The 24,829-nt window shown below is 39.9% G+C and overlaps 22 non-coding genes across 22 annotated transcripts; 9 read left to right on the forward strand and 13 right to left on the reverse strand.

Annotated features, from left to right (window-relative positions):
- The first annotated feature begins 1,714 nt into the window (after positions 1–1,714).
- Positions 1,715–1,787, forward strand: trnam-cau. Its single transcript has one exon. It is a non-coding gene; the product is annotated as a tRNA-Met (tRNA).
- Positions 1,788–2,092: 305 nt separating this feature from the next.
- Positions 2,093–2,165, forward strand: trnak-cuu. Its single transcript has one exon. It is a non-coding gene; the product is annotated as a tRNA-Lys (tRNA).
- A 167-nt stretch (positions 2,166–2,332) lies between these two features.
- trnag-gcc lies at positions 2,333–2,403 on the forward strand. The gene has a single exon. It is a non-coding gene; the product is annotated as a tRNA-Gly (tRNA).
- Positions 2,404–17,385: 14,982 nt separating this feature from the next.
- On the reverse strand, positions 17,386–17,456 carry trnag-gcc. The gene has a single exon. It is a non-coding gene; the product is annotated as a tRNA-Gly (tRNA).
- A 180-nt stretch (positions 17,457–17,636) lies between these two features.
- trnag-gcc lies at positions 17,637–17,707 on the reverse strand. The gene has a single exon. It is a non-coding gene; the product is annotated as a tRNA-Gly (tRNA).
- Positions 17,708–17,887: 180 nt separating this feature from the next.
- trnag-gcc lies at positions 17,888–17,958 on the reverse strand. The gene has a single exon. It is a non-coding gene; the product is annotated as a tRNA-Gly (tRNA).
- Positions 17,959–18,138: 180 nt separating this feature from the next.
- Positions 18,139–18,209, reverse strand: trnag-gcc. Its single transcript has one exon. It is a non-coding gene; the product is annotated as a tRNA-Gly (tRNA).
- Positions 18,210–18,417: 208 nt separating this feature from the next.
- trnad-guc lies at positions 18,418–18,489 on the forward strand. The gene has a single exon. It is a non-coding gene; the product is annotated as a tRNA-Asp (tRNA).
- Positions 18,490–18,960: 471 nt separating this feature from the next.
- On the reverse strand, positions 18,961–19,031 carry trnag-gcc. The gene has a single exon. It is a non-coding gene; the product is annotated as a tRNA-Gly (tRNA).
- A 296-nt stretch (positions 19,032–19,327) lies between these two features.
- On the reverse strand, positions 19,328–19,400 carry trnam-cau. The gene has a single exon. It is a non-coding gene; the product is annotated as a tRNA-Met (tRNA).
- A 264-nt stretch (positions 19,401–19,664) lies between these two features.
- On the forward strand, positions 19,665–19,736 carry trnad-guc. Its single transcript has one exon. It is a non-coding gene; the product is annotated as a tRNA-Asp (tRNA).
- A 256-nt stretch (positions 19,737–19,992) lies between these two features.
- On the reverse strand, positions 19,993–20,063 carry trnag-gcc. The gene has a single exon. It is a non-coding gene; the product is annotated as a tRNA-Gly (tRNA).
- A 208-nt stretch (positions 20,064–20,271) lies between these two features.
- trnad-guc lies at positions 20,272–20,343 on the forward strand. The gene has a single exon. It is a non-coding gene; the product is annotated as a tRNA-Asp (tRNA).
- Positions 20,344–20,814: 471 nt separating this feature from the next.
- Positions 20,815–20,885, reverse strand: trnag-gcc. The gene has a single exon. It is a non-coding gene; the product is annotated as a tRNA-Gly (tRNA).
- Positions 20,886–21,182: 297 nt separating this feature from the next.
- On the reverse strand, positions 21,183–21,255 carry trnam-cau. The gene has a single exon. It is a non-coding gene; the product is annotated as a tRNA-Met (tRNA).
- Positions 21,256–21,521: 266 nt separating this feature from the next.
- On the forward strand, positions 21,522–21,596 carry trnad-guc. Its single transcript has one exon. It is a non-coding gene; the product is annotated as a tRNA-Asp (tRNA).
- Positions 21,597–22,067: 471 nt separating this feature from the next.
- Positions 22,068–22,138, reverse strand: trnag-gcc. The gene has a single exon. It is a non-coding gene; the product is annotated as a tRNA-Gly (tRNA).
- A 297-nt stretch (positions 22,139–22,435) lies between these two features.
- Positions 22,436–22,508, reverse strand: trnam-cau. Its single transcript has one exon. It is a non-coding gene; the product is annotated as a tRNA-Met (tRNA).
- Positions 22,509–22,772: 264 nt separating this feature from the next.
- On the forward strand, positions 22,773–22,844 carry trnad-guc. The gene has a single exon. It is a non-coding gene; the product is annotated as a tRNA-Asp (tRNA).
- A 692-nt stretch (positions 22,845–23,536) lies between these two features.
- On the reverse strand, positions 23,537–23,607 carry trnag-gcc. The gene has a single exon. It is a non-coding gene; the product is annotated as a tRNA-Gly (tRNA).
- A 297-nt stretch (positions 23,608–23,904) lies between these two features.
- On the reverse strand, positions 23,905–23,977 carry trnam-cau. The gene has a single exon. It is a non-coding gene; the product is annotated as a tRNA-Met (tRNA).
- Positions 23,978–24,241: 264 nt separating this feature from the next.
- trnad-guc lies at positions 24,242–24,314 on the forward strand. Its single transcript has one exon. It is a non-coding gene; the product is annotated as a tRNA-Asp (tRNA).
- The last annotated feature ends 515 nt before the right edge of the window (positions 24,315–24,829 follow it).

The following is a 24,829-nucleotide window of genomic DNA, read 5'->3' on the forward strand; positions in this document are numbered from 1 at the left end:
GCTGAATTGACATTATGTATTATTATATTTAACGTCTTTTAAGTTTACGGTGGGGTTTGTTTTACCATTTTAAGGAAAGTAAATCATATATTTTGCGGCAGTTCGTTGGAAATTAATTAAAGGCCAGTTAGAGGCCCGGGTTAACGTTAATTATATTTCGTTTTTTCGCTATATTTGATCTTTTCACGGGCAAATATTGACTTTAATGCCTTTTTACAGTGCTTTCAGTCTGAATGGGCCGTTTTGAAGTTTAATTCTGGATACCTTTGTCATACTTTGTTTTACCAGTTTAGCAAAAATAAAGAATTGTTATGGTATTTCAGTTCTAGTATGTCTGCTAATATATAATTGGACTATTTATAAGACCATACAGTTGGTTTGTTTGACCCTTTTACAGAAATTATATCGCTTTTTGTGACCACATTGAATTTGAACGGCAGTCTGTACAGTGGGGAGCTGTAGCAGCGTTTTGACGCCATCTGGTGGACAATGAGATGTACTACAATATGTGATGTATTTTTAAATAATGAGCATTTAGGGATATTGGATAGCAATTTTTTGGTGATGTCTGATTATATAACCTAATATATAGTCCAATTAGTATTTAATGTTCACATTTGTGGTTCATTATACTCCTAGTTCCTATTTAAAGTATCTTGTTAACATGTGTTGACGTTACTTATATTGAATTTTTTCAATATATGTTTGAATGGTATGCTTTTCACGTGCAAATGTGAAACTTTATTGGCTTATTTGAAAGTGAAGTTGCATTGGCTTTCTTGTATATTTTACACAACTTCCAATGTTTTCACATCTCCCATAAGCTTTAAAGTGGTTGTATTTGACCCTGTGATACTCACTCTCTGCCGATCGATCGGTGCTCTCTAAAAATGCCGATCGCGAGAGCCGAGCATGGGGTAAATTTATGACGTAAAATACATGACACTTTTCTCTGTGCGCGGCAAAACAAGCTCGCAAAAATGGCTTTTTACACTTTTTGGGAACACAGTGATATAGAAATTAGGGCATCAGGTGGCAGTCTGTACATGATGGTATATGGAGATATTTGTTTAGCATTTTTAGCATGTCTGCTGATATATAGGTTGTTGAAAGTCAGGTTGCATTGTCTTTCTTGTATATTTTAGACCATTTCCAATGCGTGTACACCGTCCATTAGCTTTAAAGTGGGTGTTTTGTACTCTTTTATTGACATAATACCAGTTTTTGTAAGCACAGTGATATAGAAACTAGGGCATCAGGCTGCAGTCTGTACATGATGGTATATGGAGATATTTGTTTAGCATTTTTAACATGTCTGCTGATATATAGGTTGTTGAAAGTCAGGTTGCATTGTCTTTCTTGTATATTTTAGACAATTTCTAATGCTTGTACACCGTCCATTAGCTTTAAAGTGGGTGTTTTGTACTCTTTTATAGACATTATATCAGTTTTGTGAGCACAGTGATATAGAAACTATGCAGTGGGGAGCTAGCATTGCTTTGGCTCCATCTGGTGGACAATGAGTGACACTACAACCAATGCATTGTGCTTTATGTTTAATATGAGAGCATTTAGGGATATTAGTTTAGCAATTATTTGGTGATGTCTGATAATACAACCCAATACATTGTCCCATTAGTATTACATTTTCATATTTGTAGCTCATTGTACTCCTAGTGCCTATTTAAAGACTTCCTGTTTAGCACTGTTCAGAGCCTCGTTGGCGCAGTAGGCAGCGCGTCAGTCTCATAATCTGAAGGTCGTGAGTTCGAGCCTCACACGGGGCACATGTTTTGTTTTAACAACGTATCAAGAGTTATGTTTTATTAGGATAATTGTGTGATTGTTTGCCATATTGCCATTGTTGTCTTTGTGATACAGTGGGTAAGTGATTTTTTACACATACAGTGAAACACATTCAGGTTGATGGTAATTAAGGAGGGATTTTTTCCTTTAGCTGCTGATATTTTACAGGCCTCGACACTGATTGTTGCTTTCATGTTTTTCCTTTATGTTGAAACGATTTATTTTGTCTGCCCAATCAATTCCAATGAGTTTCTTTAAAAAAAGAACCTTTTTCATTGGAAGTATGGCCCGGCTAGCTCAGTCGGTAGAGCATGAGACTCTTAATCTCAGGGTCGTGGGTTCGAGCCCCACGTTGGGCGCACAACTTTTTTATTTATTTAAGGAAATGTTCTCTTTTTCAATGATTGTCAGCTCTTGTGGTCTACTACTTATTTATTTCTGTATTGATTCATTTATTCCTTTTATAGTATATTCATGTATAAACTTATAATATTTATGGAAACGACACAATTTTAAGTCTCAGCGAGCATTGGTGGTTCAGTGGTAGAATTCTCGCCTGCCACGCGGGAGGCCCGGGTTCGATTCCCGGCCAATGCAGCATCCTTTTTGCACTGTGATTTAATTTTTAGATATGTTTCTTTGACAGCATACTCATTATAACCTCAAGGCAGTGTGATTTTTACTTCACAATCACTGTAACTGAATAACTGAGGCTGTTCTTTTCTTTCTTCAGGTTGTCTTCATTACCAGCGACCTCTTCACGCATCAGAAAAGTCTAGGAGAAAGTGCACAGCCCAAGAAAGACATCGGTCCTCATCTGATCCATATCAAAGCAGGTAAGACACATTTTAACAAAAAGTAGTTAAAGATGCAATGGTTAAGTGTAGCAGCATACTCAGGGGTGCACACAACTTTCTCAGTTGAGTACCTGGAGTCAGTGTTTGGTAGTAGAGTACAGAGCTTCGTGACCGCGGAGCGTGTGAACGTTGTGATCAGTGATCAAAAAAAAAAAGCTTCACATTTACGTCGGTATGCAAATGCGCTTTGTGACACAAGTGACGGTACGGATTCCAGATTGTTGCCGCGCATGCGTACCTGCGTACCAGTTATGTGCACCCCTGAGCATACTCATTAATACTCAAGGAGGTGTGATTCTTACTGTGCAATCACTGTAACTGAGTAACTGAGACTTTTTTGTCTTCATTTTCAGCAACCTCTACAGGTGTAGGAGAAAGTACATTTTAACTTAAAGTAGCCTCCACACCTGCACCTTGTTTTTCATGATGAAAGTTATTTATTGGATTAGGAATATATTTTGGCTGTCTCTCTGGCTAAATATGGAGTGCATGACATTTTAAAGATGCAATGGTGTAGCAACATACTCAATCATTCTCAAGGCGGTGTGATTCTTACTGTGCATCAATCAATGTAACTGAATAACTGAGACTTTTTTGTCTTCATTTTCAGCAACCTCTACACGCAAGACATCAAACCAGGTAGGACAAATTTCAACTAAAAGTAGCCTCCACACCTGCATATAATTGTTATAATTGTCACTGTAGAGCCCCTAACTCAGCACTCAACTTCATCTCTATGCAACTCATTCATTACTAAAAAAGAATGATTTTTAATCTAATGTAATTATGTTTAAATGTAAGTTTTACTTCGGTAAACTATTACATTTACCTTTGGGGACCTCACTTAATTAAAGACCTTGATCGGAATCATACTATTTATTTTTAATGTCACACATTTTACATTTGGATCAGACGACAATTGTGGAAAAGAAACAGAAGACCTACGATTTCGACAACTAAAGGTAAGACGACAATTGCTGCGACAACTTTTGCGGAAAAGAAACAGAAGACCTACGATTTCGACAACTAAAGGTAAGACGACAATTGCTGCGACAACTTTTGCGGAAAGAAACAGAAACCTAAGATAGACAAAAAAAGACAATTGCTGCGACAACTTTTGCGGAAAAGAAACAGAAGACCTACAATTTCGACAACTAAAGGTAAGACGACAATTGCTGCGACAACTTTTGCGGAAAAGAAACAGAAGACCTACGATTTCGACAACTAAAGGTAAGACGACAATTGCTGCGACAACTTTTGCGGAAAAGAAACAGAAGACCTACAATTTCGACAACTAAAGGTAAGACGACAATTGCTGCGACAACTTTTGCGGAAAAGAAACAGAAGACCTACAATTTCGACAACTAAAGGTAAGACGACAATTGCTGCGACAATTTTTGCGGAAAAGAAACAGAAGACCTACGATTTTGACGACTAAAGGTAAGACCACCATTTTTGCAATTTAAGAAAGAACGTCCACAAAAGCTAGCAAAGCAGGCTCCTCCACAAAGGCTACATTAATATATATATAGGACATAAAAAAAAATAAAAAAAATATAATAGTGCAAAACTATGTTTAATTAAACCTACAAAAGGTTGCTTTTTCTGCAAAAAATAAGTTTCAAAAACGTAAATCTCAACTAGCAGCAGTGAAAACGTTCAAAACGTGAAAGTCCCACCGCCTCCCCCCCCAAAAAAAACGTCCCTGATCTTAACCTGATTTTGTTTCTGGACCTATGTGTTTTTCATGGATGGTCCATAACAAACACCATGTTAGAACATAAGGATGCTCATAAGTGTACATGGTACCAGAGCAACCTAGGCAGAAGGTTGGTGATCGATGTTGTTATTTCTCATCGGACCTGAGGCCGTATGTTTTGACAAGGAAAACAAATTAGAAACACAGATAGAGAACTAGAAAAATATAAAAAATAATATGAAATACAGTAAAATATAACAGTTTTACATAGAAATGGAATGGAATAAAATATGGAATAAAAATCTGCAGGAAAAAAAAAAGAAAAAAGAAAGAAAGAAGGACTTCAACCAGAGCTGTTCTGGATAAACTGCCCAGCACCTCAGGAGGGAGAAGCAGACAACCATCCAAGCTGTGTATAGTAAGGATGGGACGCTGTTAACCTCACCTGAAAGGGTGTTTGGGCGGTAGAAGGAACACTTTGGGGAAGTCCTAAACCTGGCAAAACCTCCCTCTGTGCCCTATAGTGCTAATGCTAGGTTTAGTATCTACAGTAGGGTTCTCTAAAGTATCCCAAACCCAGAATAAAGGTGTCCTCTAATTCCAAGTTCACTAGGGAGATTGCTTTTTAGCAAACTCAAGCAATGAAAAACTAAAGTCACAGGCTCCTCCAACAATGCAATATTAATATATGTAGGACATACACAAAATAAAACAAATATAATAGTGCAAGACAATGTTTAAGTAAACCTACAAAAGGGCTTTTTCTGCAAAAAGTAAGTTTCAAAAACTTAAATCTCAACTAGCTGCACAACAGTCAATGTATCACAATGCTCAACACCATAGTATCATATTCAGTTAGTACTTTCGAAACGTGAAAAAACTAAAAAGCGTCCCTGATCTTAACCTGATTTTGTTTCTGGACCTATGTGTTTTTCATGGATGGTCCATAACAAACACCATGTTAGAACATAAGGATGCTCATAAGTGTACATGGTACCAGAGCAACCTAGGCAGAAGGTTGGTGATCGATGTTGTTATTTCTCATCGGACCTGAGGCCGTATGTTTTGACAAGGAAAACAAATTAGAAACACAGATAGAGAACTAGAAAAATATTAAAAATAATATAAAATACAGTAAAATATAACAGTTTTACATAGAAATGGAATGGAATAAAATATGGAATAAAAATCTGTAGGAAAAAGAAAAAAGAAAGAAAGAAAGAAGGACTTCAACCAGAGCTGTTCTGGATAAACTGCCCAGCACCTCAGGAGGGAGAAGCAGACAACCATCCAAGCTGTGTATAGTAAGGATGGGACGCTGTTAACCTCACCTGAAAGGGTGTTTGGGCGGTAGAAGGAACACTTTGGGGAAGTCCTAAACCTGGCAAATCCTCCCTCTGTGCCCTATAGTGCTAATGCTAGGTTTAGTATCTACAGTAGGGTTCTCTAAAGTAACCCAAACCCAGAATAAAGGTGTACTCTAATTCCAAGTTCACTAGGGAGATTGCTTTTTAGCAAACTCAAGCAATGAAAAACTAAAGTCACAGGCTCCTCCAACAATGCAATATTAATATATGTAGGACATACACAAAATAAAACAAATATAATAGTGCAAGACAATGTTTAAGTAAACCTACAAAAGGGCTTTTTCTGCAAAAAGTAAGTTTCAAAAACTTAAATCTCAACTAGCTGCACAACAGTCAATGTATCACAAAGCTCAACACCATAGTATCATATTCAGTTAGTACTTTCGAAACGTGAAAAAACTAAAAAGCGTCCCTGATCTTAACCTGATTTTGTTTCTGGACCTATGTGTTTTTCATGGATGGTCCATAACAAACACCATGTTAGAACATAAGGATGCTCATAAGTGTACATGGTACCAGAGCAACCTAGGCAGAAGGTTGGTGATCGATGTTGTTATTTCTCATCGGACCTGAGGCCGTATGTTTTGACAAGGAAAACAAATTAGAAACACAGATAGAGAACTAGAAAAATATTAAAAATAATATAAAATACAGTAAAATATAACAGTTTTACATAGAAATGGAATGGAATAAAATATGGAATAAAAATCTGTAGGAAAAAGAAAAAAGAAAGAAAGAAAGAAGGACTTCAACCAGAGCTGTTCTGGATAAACTGCCCAGCACCTCAGGAGGGAGAAGCAGACAACCATCCAAGCTGTGTATAGTAAGGATGGGACGCTGTTAACCTCACCTGAAAGGGTGTTTGGGCGGTAGAAGGAACACTTTGGGGAAGTCCTAAACCTGGCAAATCCTCCCTCTGTGCCCTATAGTGCTAATGCTAGGTTTAGTATCTACAGTAGGGTTCTCTAAAGTAACCCAAACCCAGAATAAAGGTGTACTCTAATTCCAAGTTCACTAGGGAGATTGCTTTTTAGCAAACTCAAGCAATGAAAAACTAAAGTCACAGGCTCCTCCAACAATGCAATATTAATATATGTAGGACATACACAAAATAAAACAAATATAATAGTGCAAGACAATGTTTAAGTAAACCTACAAAAGGGCTTTTTCTGCAAAAAGTAAGTTTCAAAAACTTAAATCTCAACTAGCTGCACAACAGTCAATGTATCACAAAGCTCAACACCATAGTATCATATTCAGTTAGTACTTTCGAAACGTGAAAAAACTAAAAAGCGTCCCTGATCTTAACCTGATTTTGTTTCTGGACCTATGTGTTTTTCATGGATGGTCCATAACAAACACCATGTTAGAACATAAGGATGCTCATAAGTGTACATGGTACCATAGCAACCTAGGCAGAAGGTTGGTGATCGATGTTGTTATTTCTCATCGGACCTGAGGCCGTATGTTTTGACAAGGAAAACAAATTAAAAACACAGATAGAGAACTAGAAAAATATTAAAAATAATATAAAATACAGTAAAATATAACAGTTTTACATAGGAATGGAATGGAATAAAATATGGAATAAAAATCTGCAGGAAAAAAAAAAGAAAAAAGAAAGAAAGAAGGACTTCAACCAGAGCTGTTCTGGATAAACTGCCCAGCACCTCAGGAGGGAGAAGCAGACAACCATCCAAGCTGTGTATAGTAAGGATGGGACGCTGTTAACCTCACCTGAAAGGGTGTTTGGGCGGTAGAAGGAACACTTTGGGGAAGTCCTAAACCTGGCAAATCCTCCCTCTGTGCCCTATAGTGCTAATGCTAGGTTTAGTATCTACAGTAGGGTTCTCTAAAGTAACCCAAACCCAGAATAAAGGTGTACTCTAATTCCAAGTTCACTAGGGAGATTGCTTTTTAGCAAACTCAAGCAATGAAAAACTAAAGTCACAGGCTCCTCCAACAATGCAATATTAATATATGTAGGACATACACAAAATAAAACAAATATAATAGTGCAAGACAATGTTTAAGTAAACCTACAAAAGGGCTTTTTCTGCAAAAAGTAAGTTTCAAAAACTTAAATCTCAACTAGCTGCACAACAGTCAATGTATCACAAAGCTCAACACCATAGTATCATATTCAGTTAGTACTTTCGAAACGTGAAAAAACTAAAAAGCGTCCCTGATCTTAACCTGATTTTGTTTCTGGACCTATGTGTTTTTCATGGATGGTCCATAACAAACACCATGTTAGAACATAAGGATGCTCATAAGTGTACATGGTACCATAGCAACCTAGGCAGAAGGTTGGTGATCGATGTTGTTATTTCTCATCGGACCTGAGGCCGTATGTTTTGACAAGGAAAACAAATTAAAAACACAGATAGAGAACTAGAAAAATATTAAAAATAATATAAAATACAGTAAAATATAACAGTTTTACATAGGAATGGAATGGAATAAAATATGGAATAAAAATCTGCAGGAAAAAAAAAAGAAAAAAGAAAGAAAGAAGGACTTCAACCAGAGCTGTTCTGGATAAACTGCCCAGCACCTCAGGAGGGAGAAGCAGACAACCATCCAAGCTGTGTATAGTAAGGATGGGACGCTGTTAACCTCACCTGAAAGGGTGTTTGGGCGGTAGAAGGAACACTTTGGGGAAGTCCTAAACCTGGCAAATCCTCCCTCTGTGCCCTATAGTGCTAATGCTAGGTTTAGTATCTACAGTAGGGTTCTCTAAAGTAACCCAAACCCAGAATAAAGGTGTACTCTAATTCCAAGTTCACTAGGGAGATTGCTTTTTAGCAAACTCAAGCAATGAAAAACTAAAGTCACAGGCTCCTCCAACAATGCAATATTAATATATGTAGGACATACACAAAATAAAACAAATATAATAGTGCAAGACAATGTTTAAGTAAACCTACAAAAGGGCTTTTTCTGCAAAAAGTAAGTTTCAAAAACTTAAATCTCAACTAGCTGCACAACAGTCAATGTATCACAAAGCTCAACAACATAGTATCATATTCAGTTAGTACTTTCGAAACGTGAAAAAACTAAAAAGCGTCCCTGATCTTAACCTGATTTTGTTTCTGGACCTATGTGTTTTTCATGGATGGTCCATAACAAACACCATGTTAGAACATAAGGATGCTCATAAGTGTACATGGTACCAGAGCAACCTAGGCAGAAGGTTGGTGATCGATGTTGTTATTTCTCATCGGACCTGAGGCCGTATGTTTTGACAAGGAAAACAAATTAGAAACACAGATAGAGAACTAGAAAAATATTAAAAATAATATAAAATACAGTAAAATATAACAGTTTTACATAGAAATGGAATGGAATAAAATATGGAATAAAAATCTGTAGGAAAAAGAAAAAAGAAAGAAAGAAAGAAGGACTTCAACCAGAGCTGTTCTGGATAAACTGCCCAGCACCTCAGGAGGGAGAAGCAGACAACCATCCAAGCTGTGTATAGTAAGGATGGGACGCTGTTAACCTCACCTGAAAGGGTGTTTGGGCGGTAGAAGGAACACTTTGGGGAAGTCCTAAACCTGGCAAATCCTCCCTCTGTGCCCTATAGTGCTAATGCTAGGTTTAGTATCTACAGTAGGGTTCTCTAAAGTAACCCAAACCCAGAATAAAGGTGTACTCTAATTCCAAGTTCACTAGGGAGATTGCTTTTTAGCAAACTCAAGCAATGAAAAACTAAAGTCACAGGCTCCTCCAACAATGCAATATTAATATATGTAGGACATACACAAAATAAAACAAATATAATAGTGCAAGACAATGTTTAAGTAAACCTACAAAAGGGCTTTTTCTGCAAAAAGTAAGTTTCAAAAACTTAAATCTCAACTAGCTGCACAACAGTCAATGTATCACAAAGCTCAACACCATAGTATCATATTCAGTTAGTACTTTCGAAACGTGAAAAAACTAAAAAGCGTCCCTGATCTTAACCTGATTTTGTTTCTGGACCTATGTGTTTTTCATGGATGGTCCATAACAAACACCATGTTAGAACATAAGGATGCTCATAAGTGTACATGGTACCAGAGCAACCTAGGCAGAAGGTTGGTGATCGATGTTGTTATTTCTCATCGGACCTGAGGCCGTATGTTTTGACAAGGAAAACAAATTAGAAACACAGATAGAGAACTAGAAAAATATTAAAAATAATATAAAATACAGTAAAATATAACAGTTTTACATAGAAATGGAATGGAATAAAATATGGAATAAAAATCTGTAGGAAAAAGAAAAAAGAAAGAAAGAAAGAAGGACTTCAACCAGAGCTGTTCTGGATAAACTGCCCAGCACCTCAGGAGGGAGAAGCAGACAACCATCCAAGCTGTGTATAGTAAGGATGGGACGCTGTTAACCTCACCTGAAAGGGTGTTTGGGCGGTAGAAGGAACACTTTGGGGAAGTCCTAAACCTGGCAAATCCTCCCTCTGTGCCCTATAGTGCTAATGCTAGGTTTAGTATCTACAGTAGGGTTCTCTAAAGTAACCCAAACCCAGAATAAAGGTGTACTCTAATTCCAAGTTCACTAGGGAGATTGCTTTTTAGCAAACTCAAGCAATGAAAAACTAAAGTCACAGGCTCCTCCAACAATGCAATATTAATATATGTAGGACATACACAAAATAAAACAAATATAATAGTGCAAGACAATGTTTAAGTAAACCTACAAAAGGGCTTTTTCTGCAAAAAGTAAGTTTCAAAAACTTAAATCTCAACTAGCTGCACAACAGTCAATGTATCACAAAGCTCAACACCATAGTATCATATTCAGTTAGTACTTTCGAAACGTGAAAAAACTAAAAAGCGTCCCTGATCTTAACCTGATTTTGTTTCTGGACCTATGTGTTTTTCATGGATGGTCCATAACAAACACCATGTTAGAACATAAGGATGCTCATAAGTGTACATGGTACCAGAGCAACCTAGGCAGAAGGTTGGTGATCGATGTTGTTATTTCTCATCGGACCTGAGGCCGTATGTTTTGACAAGGAAAACAAATTAGAAACACAGATAGAGAACTAGAAAAATATTAAAAATAATATAAAATACAGTAAAATATAACAGTTTTACATAGGAATGGAATGGAATAAAATATGGAATAAAAATCTGCAGGAAAAAAAAAAGAAAAAAGAAAGAAAGAAGGACTTCAACCAGAGCTGTTCTGGATAAACTGCCCAGCACCTCAGGAGGGAGAAGCAGACAACCATCCAAGCTGTGTATAGTAAGGATGGGACGCTGTTAACCTCACCTGAAAGGGTGTTTGGGCGGTAGAAGGAACACTTTGGGGAAGTCCTAAACCTGGCAAATCCTCCCTCTGTGCCCTATAGTGCTAATGCTAGGTTTAGTATCTACAGTAGGGTTCTCTAAAGTAACCCAAACCCAGAATAAAGGTGTACTCTAATTCCAAGTTCACTAGGGAGATTGCTTTTTAGCAAACTCAAGCAATGAAAAACTAAAGTCACAGGCTCCTCCAACAATGCAATATTAATATATGTAGGACATACACAAAATAAAACAAATATAATAGTGCAAGACAATGTTTAAGTAAACCTACAAAAGGGCTTTTTCTGCAAAAAGTAAGTTTCAAAAACTTAAATCTCAACTAGCTGCACAACAGTCAATGTATCACAAAGCTCAACACCATAGTATCATATTCAGTTAGTACTTTCGAAACGTGAAAAAACTAAAAAGCGTCCCTGATCTTAACCTGATTTTGTTTCTGGACCTATGTGTTTTTCATGGATGGTCCATAACAAACACCATGTTAGAACATAAGGATGCTCATAAGTGTACATGGTACCAGAGCAACCTAGGCAGAAGGTTGGTGATCGATGTTGTTATTTCTCATCGGACCTGAGGCCGTATGTTTTGACAAGGAAAACAAATTAAAAACACAGATAGAGAACTAGAAAAATATTAAAAATAATATAAAATACAGTAAAATATAACAGTTTTACATAGAAATGGAATGGAATAAAATATGGAATAAAAATCTGTAGGAAAAAGAAAAAAGAAAGAAAGAAAGAAGGACTTCAACCAGAGCTGTTCTGGATAAACTGCCCAGCACCTCAGGAGGGAGAAGCAGACAACCATCCAAGCTGTGTATAGTAAGGATGGGACGCTGTTAACCTCACCTGAAAGGGTGTTTGGGCGGTAGAAGGAACACTTTGGGGAAGTCCTAAACCTGGCAAATCCTCCCTCTGTGCCCTATAGTGCTAATGCTAGGTTTAGTATCTACAGTAGGGTTCTCTAAAGTAACCCAAACCCAGAATAAAGGTGTACTCTAATTCCAAGTTCACTAGGGAGATTGCTTTTTAGCAAACTCAAGCAATGAAAAACTAAAGTCACAGGCTCCTCCAACAATGCAATATTAATATATGTAGGACATACACAAAATAAAACAAATATAATAGTGCAAGACAATGTTTAAGTAAACCTACAAAAGGGCTTTTTCTGCAAAAAGTAAGTTTCAAAAACTTAAATCTCAACTAGCTGCACAACAGTCAATGTATCACAAAGCTCAACACCATAGTATCATATTCAGTTAGTACTTTCGAAACGTGAAAAAACTAAAAAGCGTCCCTGATCTTAACCTGATTTTGTTTCTGGACCTATGTGTTTTTCATGGATGGTCCATAACAAACACCATGTTAGAACATAAGGATGCTCATAAGTGTACATGGTACCAGAGCAACCTAGGCAGAAGGTTGGTGATCGATGTTGTTATTTCTCATCGGACCTGAGGCCGTATGTTTTGACAAGGAAAACAAATTAGAAACACAGATAGAGAACTAGAAAAATATTAAAAATAATATAAAATACAGTAAAATATAACAGTTTTACATAGAAATGGAATGGAATAAAATATGGAATAAAAATCTGTAGGAAAAAGAAAAAAGAAAGAAAGAAAGAAGGACTTCAACCAGAGCTGTTCTGGATAAACTGCCCAGCACCTCAGGAGGGAGAAGCAGACAACCATCCAAGCTGTGTATAGTAAGGATGGGACGCTGTTAACCTCACCTGAAAGGGTGTTTGGGCGGTAGAAGGAACACTTTGGGGAAGTCCTAAACCTGGCAAATCCTCCCTCTGTGCCCTATAGTGCTAATGCTAGGTTTAGTATCTACAGTAGGGTTCTCTAAAGTAACCCAAACCCAGAATAAAGGTGTACTCTAATTCCAAGTTCACTAGGGAGATTGCTTTTTAGCAAACTCAAGCAATGAAAAACTAAAGTCACAGGCTCCTCCAACAATGCAATATTAATATATGTAGGACATACACAAAATAAAACAAATATAATAGTGCAAGACAATGTTTAAGTAAACCTACAAAAGGGCTTTTTCTGCAAAAAGTAAGTTTCAAAAACTTAAATCTCAACTAGCTGCACAACAGTCAATGTATCACAAAGCTCAACACCATAGTATCATATTCAGTTAGTACTTTCGAAACGTGAAAAAACTAAAAAGCGTCCCTGATCTTAACCTGATTTTGTTTCTGGACCTATGTGTTTTTCATGGATGGTCCATAACAAACACCATGTTAGAACATAAGGATGCTCATAAGTGTACATGGTACCATAGCAACCTAGGCAGAAGGTTGGTGATCGATGTTGTTATTTCTCATCGGACCTGAGGCCGTATGTTTTGACAAGGAAAACAAATTAAAAACACAGATAGAGAACTAGAAAAATATTAAAAATAATATAAAATACAGTAAAATATAACAGTTTTACATAGGAATGGAATGGAATAAAATATGGAATAAAAATCTGCAGGAAAAAAAAAAGAAAAAAGAAAGAAAGAAGGACTTCAACCAGAGCTGTTCTGGATAAACTGCCCAGCACCTCAGGAGGGAGAAGCAGACAACCATCCAAGCTGTGTATAGTAAGGATGGGACGCTGTTAACCTCACCTGAAAGGGTGTTTGGGCGGTAGAAGGAACACTTTGGGGAACTCCTAAACCTGGCAAATCCTCCCTCTGTGCCCTATAGTGCTAATGCTAGGTTTAGTATCTACAGTAGGGTTCTCTAAAGTAACCCAAACCCAGAATAAAGGTGTACTCTAATTCCAAGTTCACTAGGGAGATTGCTTTTTAGCAAACTCAAGCAATGAAAAACTAAAGTCACAGGCTCCTCCAACAATGCAATATTAATATATGTAGGACATACACAAAATAAAACAAATATAATAGTGCAAGACAATGTTTAAGTAAACCTACAAAAGGGCTTTTTCTGCAAAAAGTAAGTTTCAAAAACTTAAATCTCAACTAGCTGCACAACAGTCAATGTATCACAAAGCTCAACACCATAGTATCATATTCAGTTAGTACTTTCGAAACGTGAAAAAACTAAAAAGCGTCCCTGATCTTAACCTGATTTTGTTTCTGGACCTATGTGTTTTTCATGGATGGTCCATAACAAACACCATGTTAGAACATAAGGATGCTCATAAGTGTACATGGTACCAGAGCAACCTAGGCAGAAGGTTGGTGATCGATGTTATTTCTCATCGGACCTGAGGCCGTATGTTTTGACAAGGAAAACAAATTAGAAACACAGATAGAGAACTAGAAAAATATTAAAAATAATATAAAATACAGTAAAATATAACAGTTTTACATAGAAATGGAATGGAATAAAATATGGAATAAAAATCTGTAGGAAAAAGAAAAAAGAAAGAAAGAAAGAAGGACTTCAACCAGAGCTGTTCTGGATAAACTGCCCAGCACCTCAGGAGGGAGAAGCAGACAACCATCCAAGCTGTGTATAGTAAGGATGGGACGCTGTTAACCCCACCTGAAAGGGTGTTTGGGCGGTAGAAGGAACACTTTGGGGAAGTCCTAAACCTGGCAAATCCTCCCTCTGTGCCCTATAGTGCTAATGCTAGGTTTAGTATCTACAGTAGGGTTCTCTAAAGTAACCCAAACCCAGAATAAAGGTGTACTCTAATTCCAAGTTCACTAGGGAGATTGCTTTTTAGCAAACTCAAGCAATGAAAAACTAAAGTCACAGGCTCCTCCAACAATGCAATATTAATATATGTAGGACATACACAAAATAAAACAAATATAATAGTGCAAGACAATGTTTAAGTAAACCTACAAAAGGGCTTTTTCTGCAAAAAGTAAGTTTCAAAAACTTAAATCTCAACTAGCTGCACAACAGTCAATGTATCACAAAGCTCAACACCATAGTATCATATTCAGTTAGTACTTTCGAAACGTGAAAAAACTAAAAAGCGTCCCTGATCTTAACCTGATTTTGTTTCTGGACCTATGTGTTTTTCATGGATGGTCCATAACAAACACCATGTTAGAACATAAGGATGCTCATAAGTGTACATGGTACCAGAGCAACCTAGGCAGAAGGTTGGTGATCGATGTTGTTATTTCTCATCGGACCTGAGGCCGTATGTTTTGACAAGGAAAACAAATTAGAAACACAGATAGAGAACTAGAAAAATATTAAAAATAATATAAAATACAGTAAAATATAACAGTTTTACATAGAAATGGAATGGAATAAAATATGGAATAAAAATCTGTAGGAAAAAGGAAAAAGAAAGAAAGAAAGAAGGACTTCAACCAGAGCTGTTCTGGATAAACTGCCCAGCACCTCAGGAGGGAGAAGCAGACAACCATCCAAGCTGTGTATAGTAAGGATGGGACGCTGTTAACCTCACCTGAAAGGGTGTTTGGGCGGTAGAAGGAACACTTTGGGGAAGTCCTAAACCTGGCAAATCCTCCCTCTGTGCCCTATAGTGCTAATGCTAGGTTTAGTATCTACAGTAGGGTTCTCTAAAGTAACCCAAACCCAGAATAAAGGTGTACTCTAATTCCAAGTTCACTAGGGAGATTGCTTTTTAGCAAACTCAAGCAATGAAAAACTAAAGTCACAGGCTCCTCCAACAATGCAATATTAATATATGTAGGACATACACAAAATAAAACAAATATAATAGTGCAAGACAATGTTTAAGTAAACCTACAAAAGGGCTTTTTCTGCAAAAAGTAAGTTTCAAAAACTTAAATCTCAACTAGCTGCACAACAGTCAATGTATCACAAAGCTCAACACCATAGTATCATATTCAGTTAGTACTTTCGAAACGTGAAAAAACTAAAAAGCGTCCCTGATCTTAACCTGATTTTGTTTCTGGACCTATGTGTTTTTCATGGATGGTCCATAACAAACACCATGTTAGAACATAAGGATGCTCATAAGTGTACATGGTACCAGAGCAACCTAGGCAGAAGGTTGGTGATCGATGTTGTTATTTCTCATCGGACCTGAGGCCGTATGTTTTGACAAGGAAAACAAATTAGAAACACAGATAGAGAACTAGAAAAATATTAAAAATAATATAAAATACAGTAAAATATAACAGTTTTACATAGAAATGGAATGGAATAAAATATGGAATAAAAATCTGTAGGAAAAAGAAAAAAGAAAGAAAGAAAGAAGGACTTCAACCAGAGCTGTTCTGGATAAACTGCCCAGCACCTCAGGAGGGAGAAGCAGACAACCATCCAAGCTGTGTATAGTAAGGATGGGACGCTGTTAACCTCACCTGAAAGGGTGTTTGGGCGGTAGAAGGAACACTTTGGGGAAGTCCTAAACCTGGCAAATCCTCCCTCTGTGCCCTATAGTGCTAATGCTAGGTTTAGTATCTACAGTAGGGTTCTCTAAAGTAACCCAAACCCAGAATAAAGGTGTACTCTAATTCCAAGTTCACTAGGGAGATTGCTTTTTAGCAAACTCAAGCAATGAAAAACTAAAGTCACAGGCTCCTCCAACAATGCAATATTAATATATGTAGGACATACACAAAATAAAACAAATATAATAGTGCAAGACAATGTTTAAGTAAACCTACAAAAGGGCTTTTTCTGCAAAAAGTAAGTTTCAAAAACTTAAATCTCAACTAGCTGCACAACAGTCAATGTATCACAAAGCTCAACAACATAGTATCATATTCAGTTAGTACTTTCGAAACGTGAAAAAACTAAAAAGCGTCCCTGATCTTAACCTGATTTTGTTTCTGGACCTATGTGTTTTTCATGGATGGTCCATAACAAACACCATGTTAGAACATAAGGATGCTCATAAGTGTACATGGTACCAGAGCAACCTAGGCAGAAGGTTGGTGATCGATGTTGTTATTTCTCATCGGACCTGAGGCCGTATGTTTTGACAAGGAAAACAAATTAAAAACACAGATAGAGAACTAGAAAAATATTAAAAATAATATAAAATACAGTAAAATATAACAGTTTTACATAGAAATGGAATGGAATAAAATATGGAATAAAAATCTGTAGGAAAAAGAAAAAAGAAAGAAAGAAAGAAGGACTTCAACCAGAGCTGTTCTGGATAAACTGCCCAGCACCTCAGGAGGGAGAAGCAGACAACCATCCAAGCTGTGTATAGTAAGGATGGGACGCTGTTAACCTCACCTGAAAGGGTGTTTGGGCGGTAGAAGGAACACTTTGGGGAACTCCTAAACCTGGCAAATCCTCCCTCTGTGCCCTATAGTGTTAATGCTAGGTTTAGTATATACAGTAGGGTTCTCTAAAGTATCCCAAACCAATTAGTCCATTAAATGTTACTCAGCGAAAGAAAAGGACGATGCATTGGCCGGGAATCGAACCCGGGCCTCCCGCGTGGCAGGCGAGAATTCTACCACTGAACCACCAATGCTTACATATGTACTATGTCCACTTCGGAAAAAATGTATTGGGTCCGACTCCCATTAGGGGAATGTAGATTTTGTTTGTTGGACCCTCAATATTTCATAAGATCTCCCTCAAGATTGAATAGAAAGAGCTAGAGCTGCCCCAATTAGTCGAGTAAATGTTACTCAGCGAAAGAAAAGGACGATGCATTGGCCGGGAATCGAACCCGGGCCTCCCGCGTGGCAGGCGAGAATTCTACCACTGAACCACCAATGCTTACATATGTACTATGTCCACTTCGGAAAAAATGTATTGGGTCCGACTCCCATTAGGGGAATGTAGATTTTGTTTGTTGGACCCTCAATATTTCATAAGATCTCCCTCAAGATTGAATAGAAAGAGCTAGAGCTGCCCCAATTAGTCGAGTAAATGTTACTCAGCGAAAGAAAAGGACGATGCATTGGCCGGGAATCGAACCCGGGCCTCCCGCGTGGCAGGCGAGAATTCTACCACTGAACCACCAATGCTTACATATGTACTATGTCCACTTCGGAAAAAATGTATTGGGTCCGACTCCCATTAGGGGAATGTAGATTTTGTTTGTTGGATGCTCAATATTTCATAAGATCTCCCTCAAGATTGAATAGAAAGAGCTAGAGCTGCCCCAATTAATCAAGTAAATGTTACTCAGCGAAAGAAAAGGACGATGCATTGGCCGGGAATCGAACCCGGGCCTCCCGCGTGGCAGGCGAGAATTCTACCACTGAACCACCAATGCTTACATATGACACCATTACCACTTTGGGAATTTGTGCAAACGCAGATGAGCTCACACAGGCAAGAAAAGTAATCGTCCGGAGCATAGAGCAAGAAGCCTTCAAAGGGGAATCAAAGAATCTGGCTGAAAGAGCAATTTGTTTTCATTTACAAGATGTGCATTGGCAAGGACTCGAATTACATGGGCGAAGTCAGGAGACTTTAACATCTCCTCGTTAGTATAGTGGTCAGTATCCCCGCCTGTCACGCGGGAGACCGGGGTTCAATTCCCCGACGGGGAGTGAACACAATTTTTTGGTTGTTGTGGTTAACAGCCATGAAGTACAGACATTCAGAAAAAGAATGCCCCTGAACCACCTATGCTGGAGAATATATTTTGGACAACTGTAAAGACTGTCTGTCGAGACCAGGAGGAACAGGGCGCAAACGCAAAGCACGTCATCTAGGAACTTATAAGTGGACGACAGACTCTCCCCATTCTCTTCTGATGACAAAATGTCAAATGAAATGTTGGTGTCCATTAAGGCTTGCCATAGTTTCCTGGTTCTGGCTGTCCATGGAGCACATGAGTAGATTTGTCCTCTTTCCATCCATATTGCCCTGATGAAATCCAAGGGCCCTTATTTCTGACAGTCTATCAACAATCAACATCTTGTTTGATCCCTTGGAGCTTCAGATTCCCAGGTAGTACTTTCCAGTTTCTCTCATAGGAACTATGTGAATTTGGGCTACTCATTAGAACTTAAAGGAAGTGCATTGGCCGGGAATCGAACCCGGGCCTCCCGCGTGGCAGGCGAGAATTCTACCACTGAACCACCAATGCTTACATTGAGGTCTTCTTACCCTCCGAAAATAAAATCAGGCGGGAGTTCGATTCCCGGGCGAGGCAAGCGCAATTTTTGGATAGGGCCTTTATTCCTGCCAATGTCTTGATGAAATACTTACCTGCCACACTTGAGGAAGGCTGTTGTTTATGTGCGAAAAGATTTTGCATTCAAGATCGGAAGAGAAAATTCACAGGATTTCCTTGCCATTTAATACTGAAATGGATGGCGTTGAATCATGCACGTTACCCGCCAGATCACCAGCAAGAACCAAATGAATACACTACAAAACATATGCCCCGTGTGAGGCTCGAACTCACGACCTTCAGATTATGAGACTGACGCGCTGCCTACTGCGCCAACGAGGCCCAAAAGAAACATTCCGTTGGGTGACAATGGCGGAGTCCAGCATAAAGGGGTCAAGCCAAGACCTGTTCTAGAGGTCTAAAGGCCGATACGTCAAACGCAGATGAGCTCACGCAGGCAAGAAAAGTAATCGTCCGGAGCATAGAGCAAGAAGCCTTCAAAGGGGAATCAAAGAATCTGGCTGAAAGAGCAATTTGTTTTCATTTACAAGATGTGCATTGGCAAGGACTCGAATTACATGGGCGAAGTCAGGAGACTTGAACATCTCCTCGTTAGTATAGTGGTCAGTATCCCCGCCTGTCACGCGGGAGACCGGGGTTCAATTCCCCGACGGGGAGTGAACACAATTTTTTGGTTGTTGTGGTTAACAGCCATGCAGTACAGACATTCAGAAAAAGAATGCCCCTGAACCACCTATGCTGGAGAATATATTTTGGACAACTGTAAAGACTGTCTGTCGAGACCAGGAGGAACAACTAGATTTTGTTTGTTGGATGCTCAATATTTCATAAGATCTCCCTCAAGATTGAATAGAAAGAGCTAGAGCTGCCCCAATTAATCAAGTAAATGTTACTCAGCGAAAGAAAAGGACGATGCATTGGCCGGGAATCGAACCCGGGCCTCCCGCGTGGCAGGCGAGAATTCTACCACTGAACCACCAATGCTTACATATGACACCATTACCACTTTGGGAATTTGTGCAAACGCAGATGAGCTCACACAGGCAAGAAAAGTAATCGTCCGGAGCATAGAGCAAGAAGCCTTCAAAGGGGAATCAAAGAATCTGGCTGAAAGAGCAATTTGTTTTCATTTACAAGATGTGCATTGGCAAGGACTCGAATTACATGGGCGAAGTCAGGAGACTTTAACATCTCCTCGTTAGTATAGTGGTCAGTATCCCCGCCTGTCACGCGGGAGACCGGGGTTCAATTCCCCGACGGGGAGTGAACACAATTTTTTGGTTGTTGTGGTTAACAGCCATGAAGTACAGACATTCAGAAAAAGAATGCCCCTGAACCACCTATGCTGGAGAATATATTTTGAACAACTGTAAAGACTGTCTGTCGAGACCAGCAGGAACAGGGCGCAAACGCAAAGCACGTCATCTAGGAACTTATAAGTGGACGACAGACTCTCCCCATTCTCTTCTGATGACAAAATGTCAAATGAAATGTTGGTGTCCATTAAGGCTTGCCATAGTTTCCTGGTTCTGGCTGTCCATGGAGCACATGAGTAGATTTGTCCTCTTTCCATCCATATTGCCCTGATGAAATCCAAGGGCCCTTATTTCTGACAGTCTATCAACAATCAACAGCTTGTTTGATCCCTTGGAGCTTCAGATTCCCAGGTAGTACTTTCCAGTTTCTCTCATAGGAACTATGTGAATTTGGGCTACTCATTAGAACTTAAAGGAAGTGCATTGGCCGGGAATCGAACCCGGGCCTCCCGCGTGGCAGGCGAGAATTCTACCACTGAACCACCAATGCTTACATTGAGGTCTTCTTACCACTCCGAAAATAAAATCAGGCGGGAGTTCGATTCCCGGGCGAGGCAAGCGCAATTTTTGGATAGGGCCTTTATTCCTGCCAATGTCTTGATGAAATACTTACCTGCCACACTTGAGGAAGGCTGTTGTTTATGTGCGAAAAGATTTTGCATTCAAGATCGGAAGAGAAAATTCACAGGATTTCCTTGCCATTTAATACTGAAATGGATGGCGTTGAATCATGCACGTTACCCGCCAGATCACCAGCAAGAACCAAACGAATACACTACAAAACATATGCCCCGTGTGAGGCTCGAACTCACGACCTTCAGATTATGAGACTGACGCGCTGCCTACTGCGCCAACGAGGCCCAAAAGAAACAATTCCGTTGGGTGACAATGGCGGAGTCCAGCATAAAGGGGTCAAGCCAAGACCTGTTCTAGAGGTCTAAATGTCCGATACGTCAAACGCAGATGAGCTCACGCAGGCAAGAAAAGTAATCGTCCGGAGCATAGAGCAAGAAGCCTTCAAAGGGGAATCAAAGAATCTGGCTGAAAGAGCAATTTGTTTTCATTTACAAGATGTGCATTGGCAAGGACTCGAATTATGTGGGCGAAGTCAGGAGTCTTGAACATCTCCTCGTTAGTATAGTGGTCAGTATCCCCGCCTGTCACTCGGGTGAAGACCGGGGTTCAATTCCCCGACGGGGAGTGAACACACTTTTTGGTTGTTGTGGTTAACAGCCATGCAGTACAGACATTCAGAAAAAGAATGCCCCTGAACCACCTATGCTGGAGAATATATTTTGGACAACTGTAAAGACTGTCTGTCGAGACCAGGAGGAACAGGGCGCAAACGCAAAGCACGTCATCTAGGAACTTATAAGTGGACGACGGACTCTCCCCATTCTCTTCTGATGACAAAATGTCAAATGAAATGTTGGTGTCCAGTAAGGCTTGCCATAGTTTCCTGGTTCTGGCTGTCCATGGAGCACATGAGTAGATTTGTCCTCTTTCCATCCATATTGCCCTGATGAAATCCTAGGGCCCTTATTTCTGACAGTCTATCAACAATCAACAGCTTGTTCGATCCCTTGGAGCTTCAGATTCCCAGGTAGTACTTTCCAGTTTCTCTCATAGGAACCTATGTGAATTTGGGCTACTCATTAGAACTTAAAGGAAGTGCATTGGCCGGGAATCGAACCCGGGCCTCCCGCGTGGCAGGCGAGAATTCTACCACTGAACCACCAATGCTTACATTGAGGTCTTCTTACCACTCCGAAAATAAAATCAGGCGGGAGTTCGATTCCCGGGCGAGGCAAGCGCAATTTTTGGATAGGGCCTTTATTCCTGCCAATGTCTTGATGAAATACTTACCTGCCACACTTGAGGAAGGCTGTTGTTTATGTGCGAAAAGATTTTGCATTCAAGATCGGAAGAGAACATTCACAGGATTTCCTTGCCATTTAATACTGAAATGGATGGCGTTGAATCATGCACGTTACCCGCCAGATCACCAGCAAGAACCAAATGAATACACTACAAAACATATGCCCCGTGTGAGGCTCGAACTCACGACCTTCAGATTATGAGACTGACGCGCTGCCTACTGCGCCAACGAGGCCCAAAAGAAACATTCCGTTGGGTGACAATGGCGGAGTCCAGCATAAAGGGGTCAAGCCAAGACCTGTTCTTGAGGTCTAAAGGCCGATACGTCAAACGCAGATGAGCTCACGCAGGCAAGAAAAGTAATCGTCCGGAGCATAGAGCAAGAAGCCTTCAAAGGGGAATCAAAGAATCTGGCTGAAAGAGCAATTTGTTTTCATTTACAAGATGTGCATTGGCAAGGACTCGAATTACGTGGGCGAAGTCAGGAGACTTGAACATCTCCTCGTTAGTATAGTGGTCAGTATCCCCGCCTGTCACGCGGGAGACCGGGGTTCAATTCCCCGACGGGGAGTGAACACACTTTTTTGTTGTTGTGGTTAACAGCCATGCAGTACAGACATTCAGAAAAAGAATGCCCCTGAACCACCTATGCTGGAGAATATATTTTGGACAACTGTAAAGACTGTCTGTCGAGACCAGGAGGAACAGGGCGCAAACGCAAAGCACGTCATCTAGGAACTTATAAGTGGACGACGGACTCTCCCCATTCTCTTCTGATGACAAAATGTCAAATGAAATGTTGGTGTCCATTAAGTCTTGCCATAGTTTCCTGGTTCCGACATTCAGAAAAAGAATGCCCCTGAACCACCTATGCTGGAGAATATATTTTGGACAACTGTAAAGACTGTCTGTCGAGACCAGGAGGAACAGGGCGCAAACGCAAAGCACGTCATCTAGGAACTTATAAGTGGACGACGGACTCTCCCCATTCTCTTCTGATGACAAAATGTCAAATGAAATGTTGGTGTCCATTAAGGCTTGCCATAGTTTCCTGGTTCTGGCTGTCCATGAAGCACATGAGTAGATTTGTCCTCTTCCATCCATATTGCCCTGATGAAATCCAAGGGAACCTTATTTCTGACAGTCTATCAACAATCAACAGCTTGTTTGATCCCTTGGAGCTTCAGATTCCCACGTAGTACTTTCCAGTTTCTCTCATAGGAACCATGTGAATTTGGGCTACTCATTAGAACTTAAAGGAAGTGCATTGGCCGGGAATCGAACCCGGGCCTCCCGCGTGGCAGGCGAGAATTCTACCACTGAACCACCAATGCTTACATTGAGGTCTTCTTACCACTCCGAAAATAAAATCAGGCGGGAGTTCGATTCCCGGGCGAGGCAAGCGCAATTTTTGGATAGGGCCTTTATTCCTGCCAATGTCTTGATGAAATACTTACCTGCCACACTTGAGGAAGGCTGTTGTTTATGTGCGAAAAGATTTTGCATTCAAGATCGGAAGAGAACATTCACAGGATTTCCTTGCCATTTAATACTGAAATGGATGGCGTTGAATCATGCACGTTACCCGCCAGATCACCAGCAAGAACCAAATGAATACACTACAAAACATATGCCCCGTGTGAGGCTCGAACTCACGACCTTCAGATTATGAGACTGACGCGCTGCCTACTGCGCCAACGAGGCCCAAAAGAAACATTCCGTTGGGTGACAATGGCGGAGTCCAGCATAAAGGGGTCAAGCCAAGACCTGTTCTTGAGGTCTAAAGGCCGATACGTCAAACGCAGATGAGCTCACGCAGGCAAGAAAAGTAATCGTCCGGAGCATAGAGCAAGAAGCCTTCAAAGGGGAATCAAAGAATCTGGCTGAAAGAGCAATTTGTTTTCATTTACAAGATGTGCATTGGCAAGGACTCGAATTACGTGGGCGAAGTCAGGAGACTTGAACATCTCCTCGTTAGTATAGTGGTCAGTATCCCCGCCTGTCACGCGGGGAGACCGGGGTTCAATTCCCCGACGGGGAGTGAACACACTTTTTTGTTGTTGTGGTTAACAGCCATGCAGTACAGACATTCAGAAAAAGAATGCCCCTGAACCACCTATGCTGGAGAATATATTTTGGACAACTGTAAAGACTGTCTGTCGAGACCAGGAGGAACAGGGCGCAAACGCAAAGCACGTCATCTAGGAACTTATAAGTGGACGACGGACTCTCCATTCAGAAAAAGAATGCCCCTGAACCACCTATGCTGGAGAATATATTTTGGACAACTGTAAAGACTGTCTGTCGAGACCAGGAGGAACAGGGCGCAAACGCAAAGCACGTCATCTAGGAACCTATAAGTGGACGACGGACTCTCCCCATTCTCTTCTGATGAAAAAATGTCAAATGAAATGTTGGTGTCCAGTAAGGCTTGCCATAGTTTCCTGGTTCTGGCTGTCCATGGAGCACATGAGTAGATTTGTCCTCTTTCCATCCATATTGCCCTGATGAAATCCAAGAGCCCTTATTTCTGACAGTCTATCAACAATCAACAGC

This window comes from Trematomus bernacchii, unplaced genomic scaffold, assembly GCF_902827165.1.
Source record: "Trematomus bernacchii unplaced genomic scaffold, fTreBer1.1, whole genome shotgun sequence".
Classification (NCBI taxonomy): Eukaryota; Metazoa; Chordata; class Actinopteri; order Perciformes; family Nototheniidae; genus Trematomus; species Trematomus bernacchii.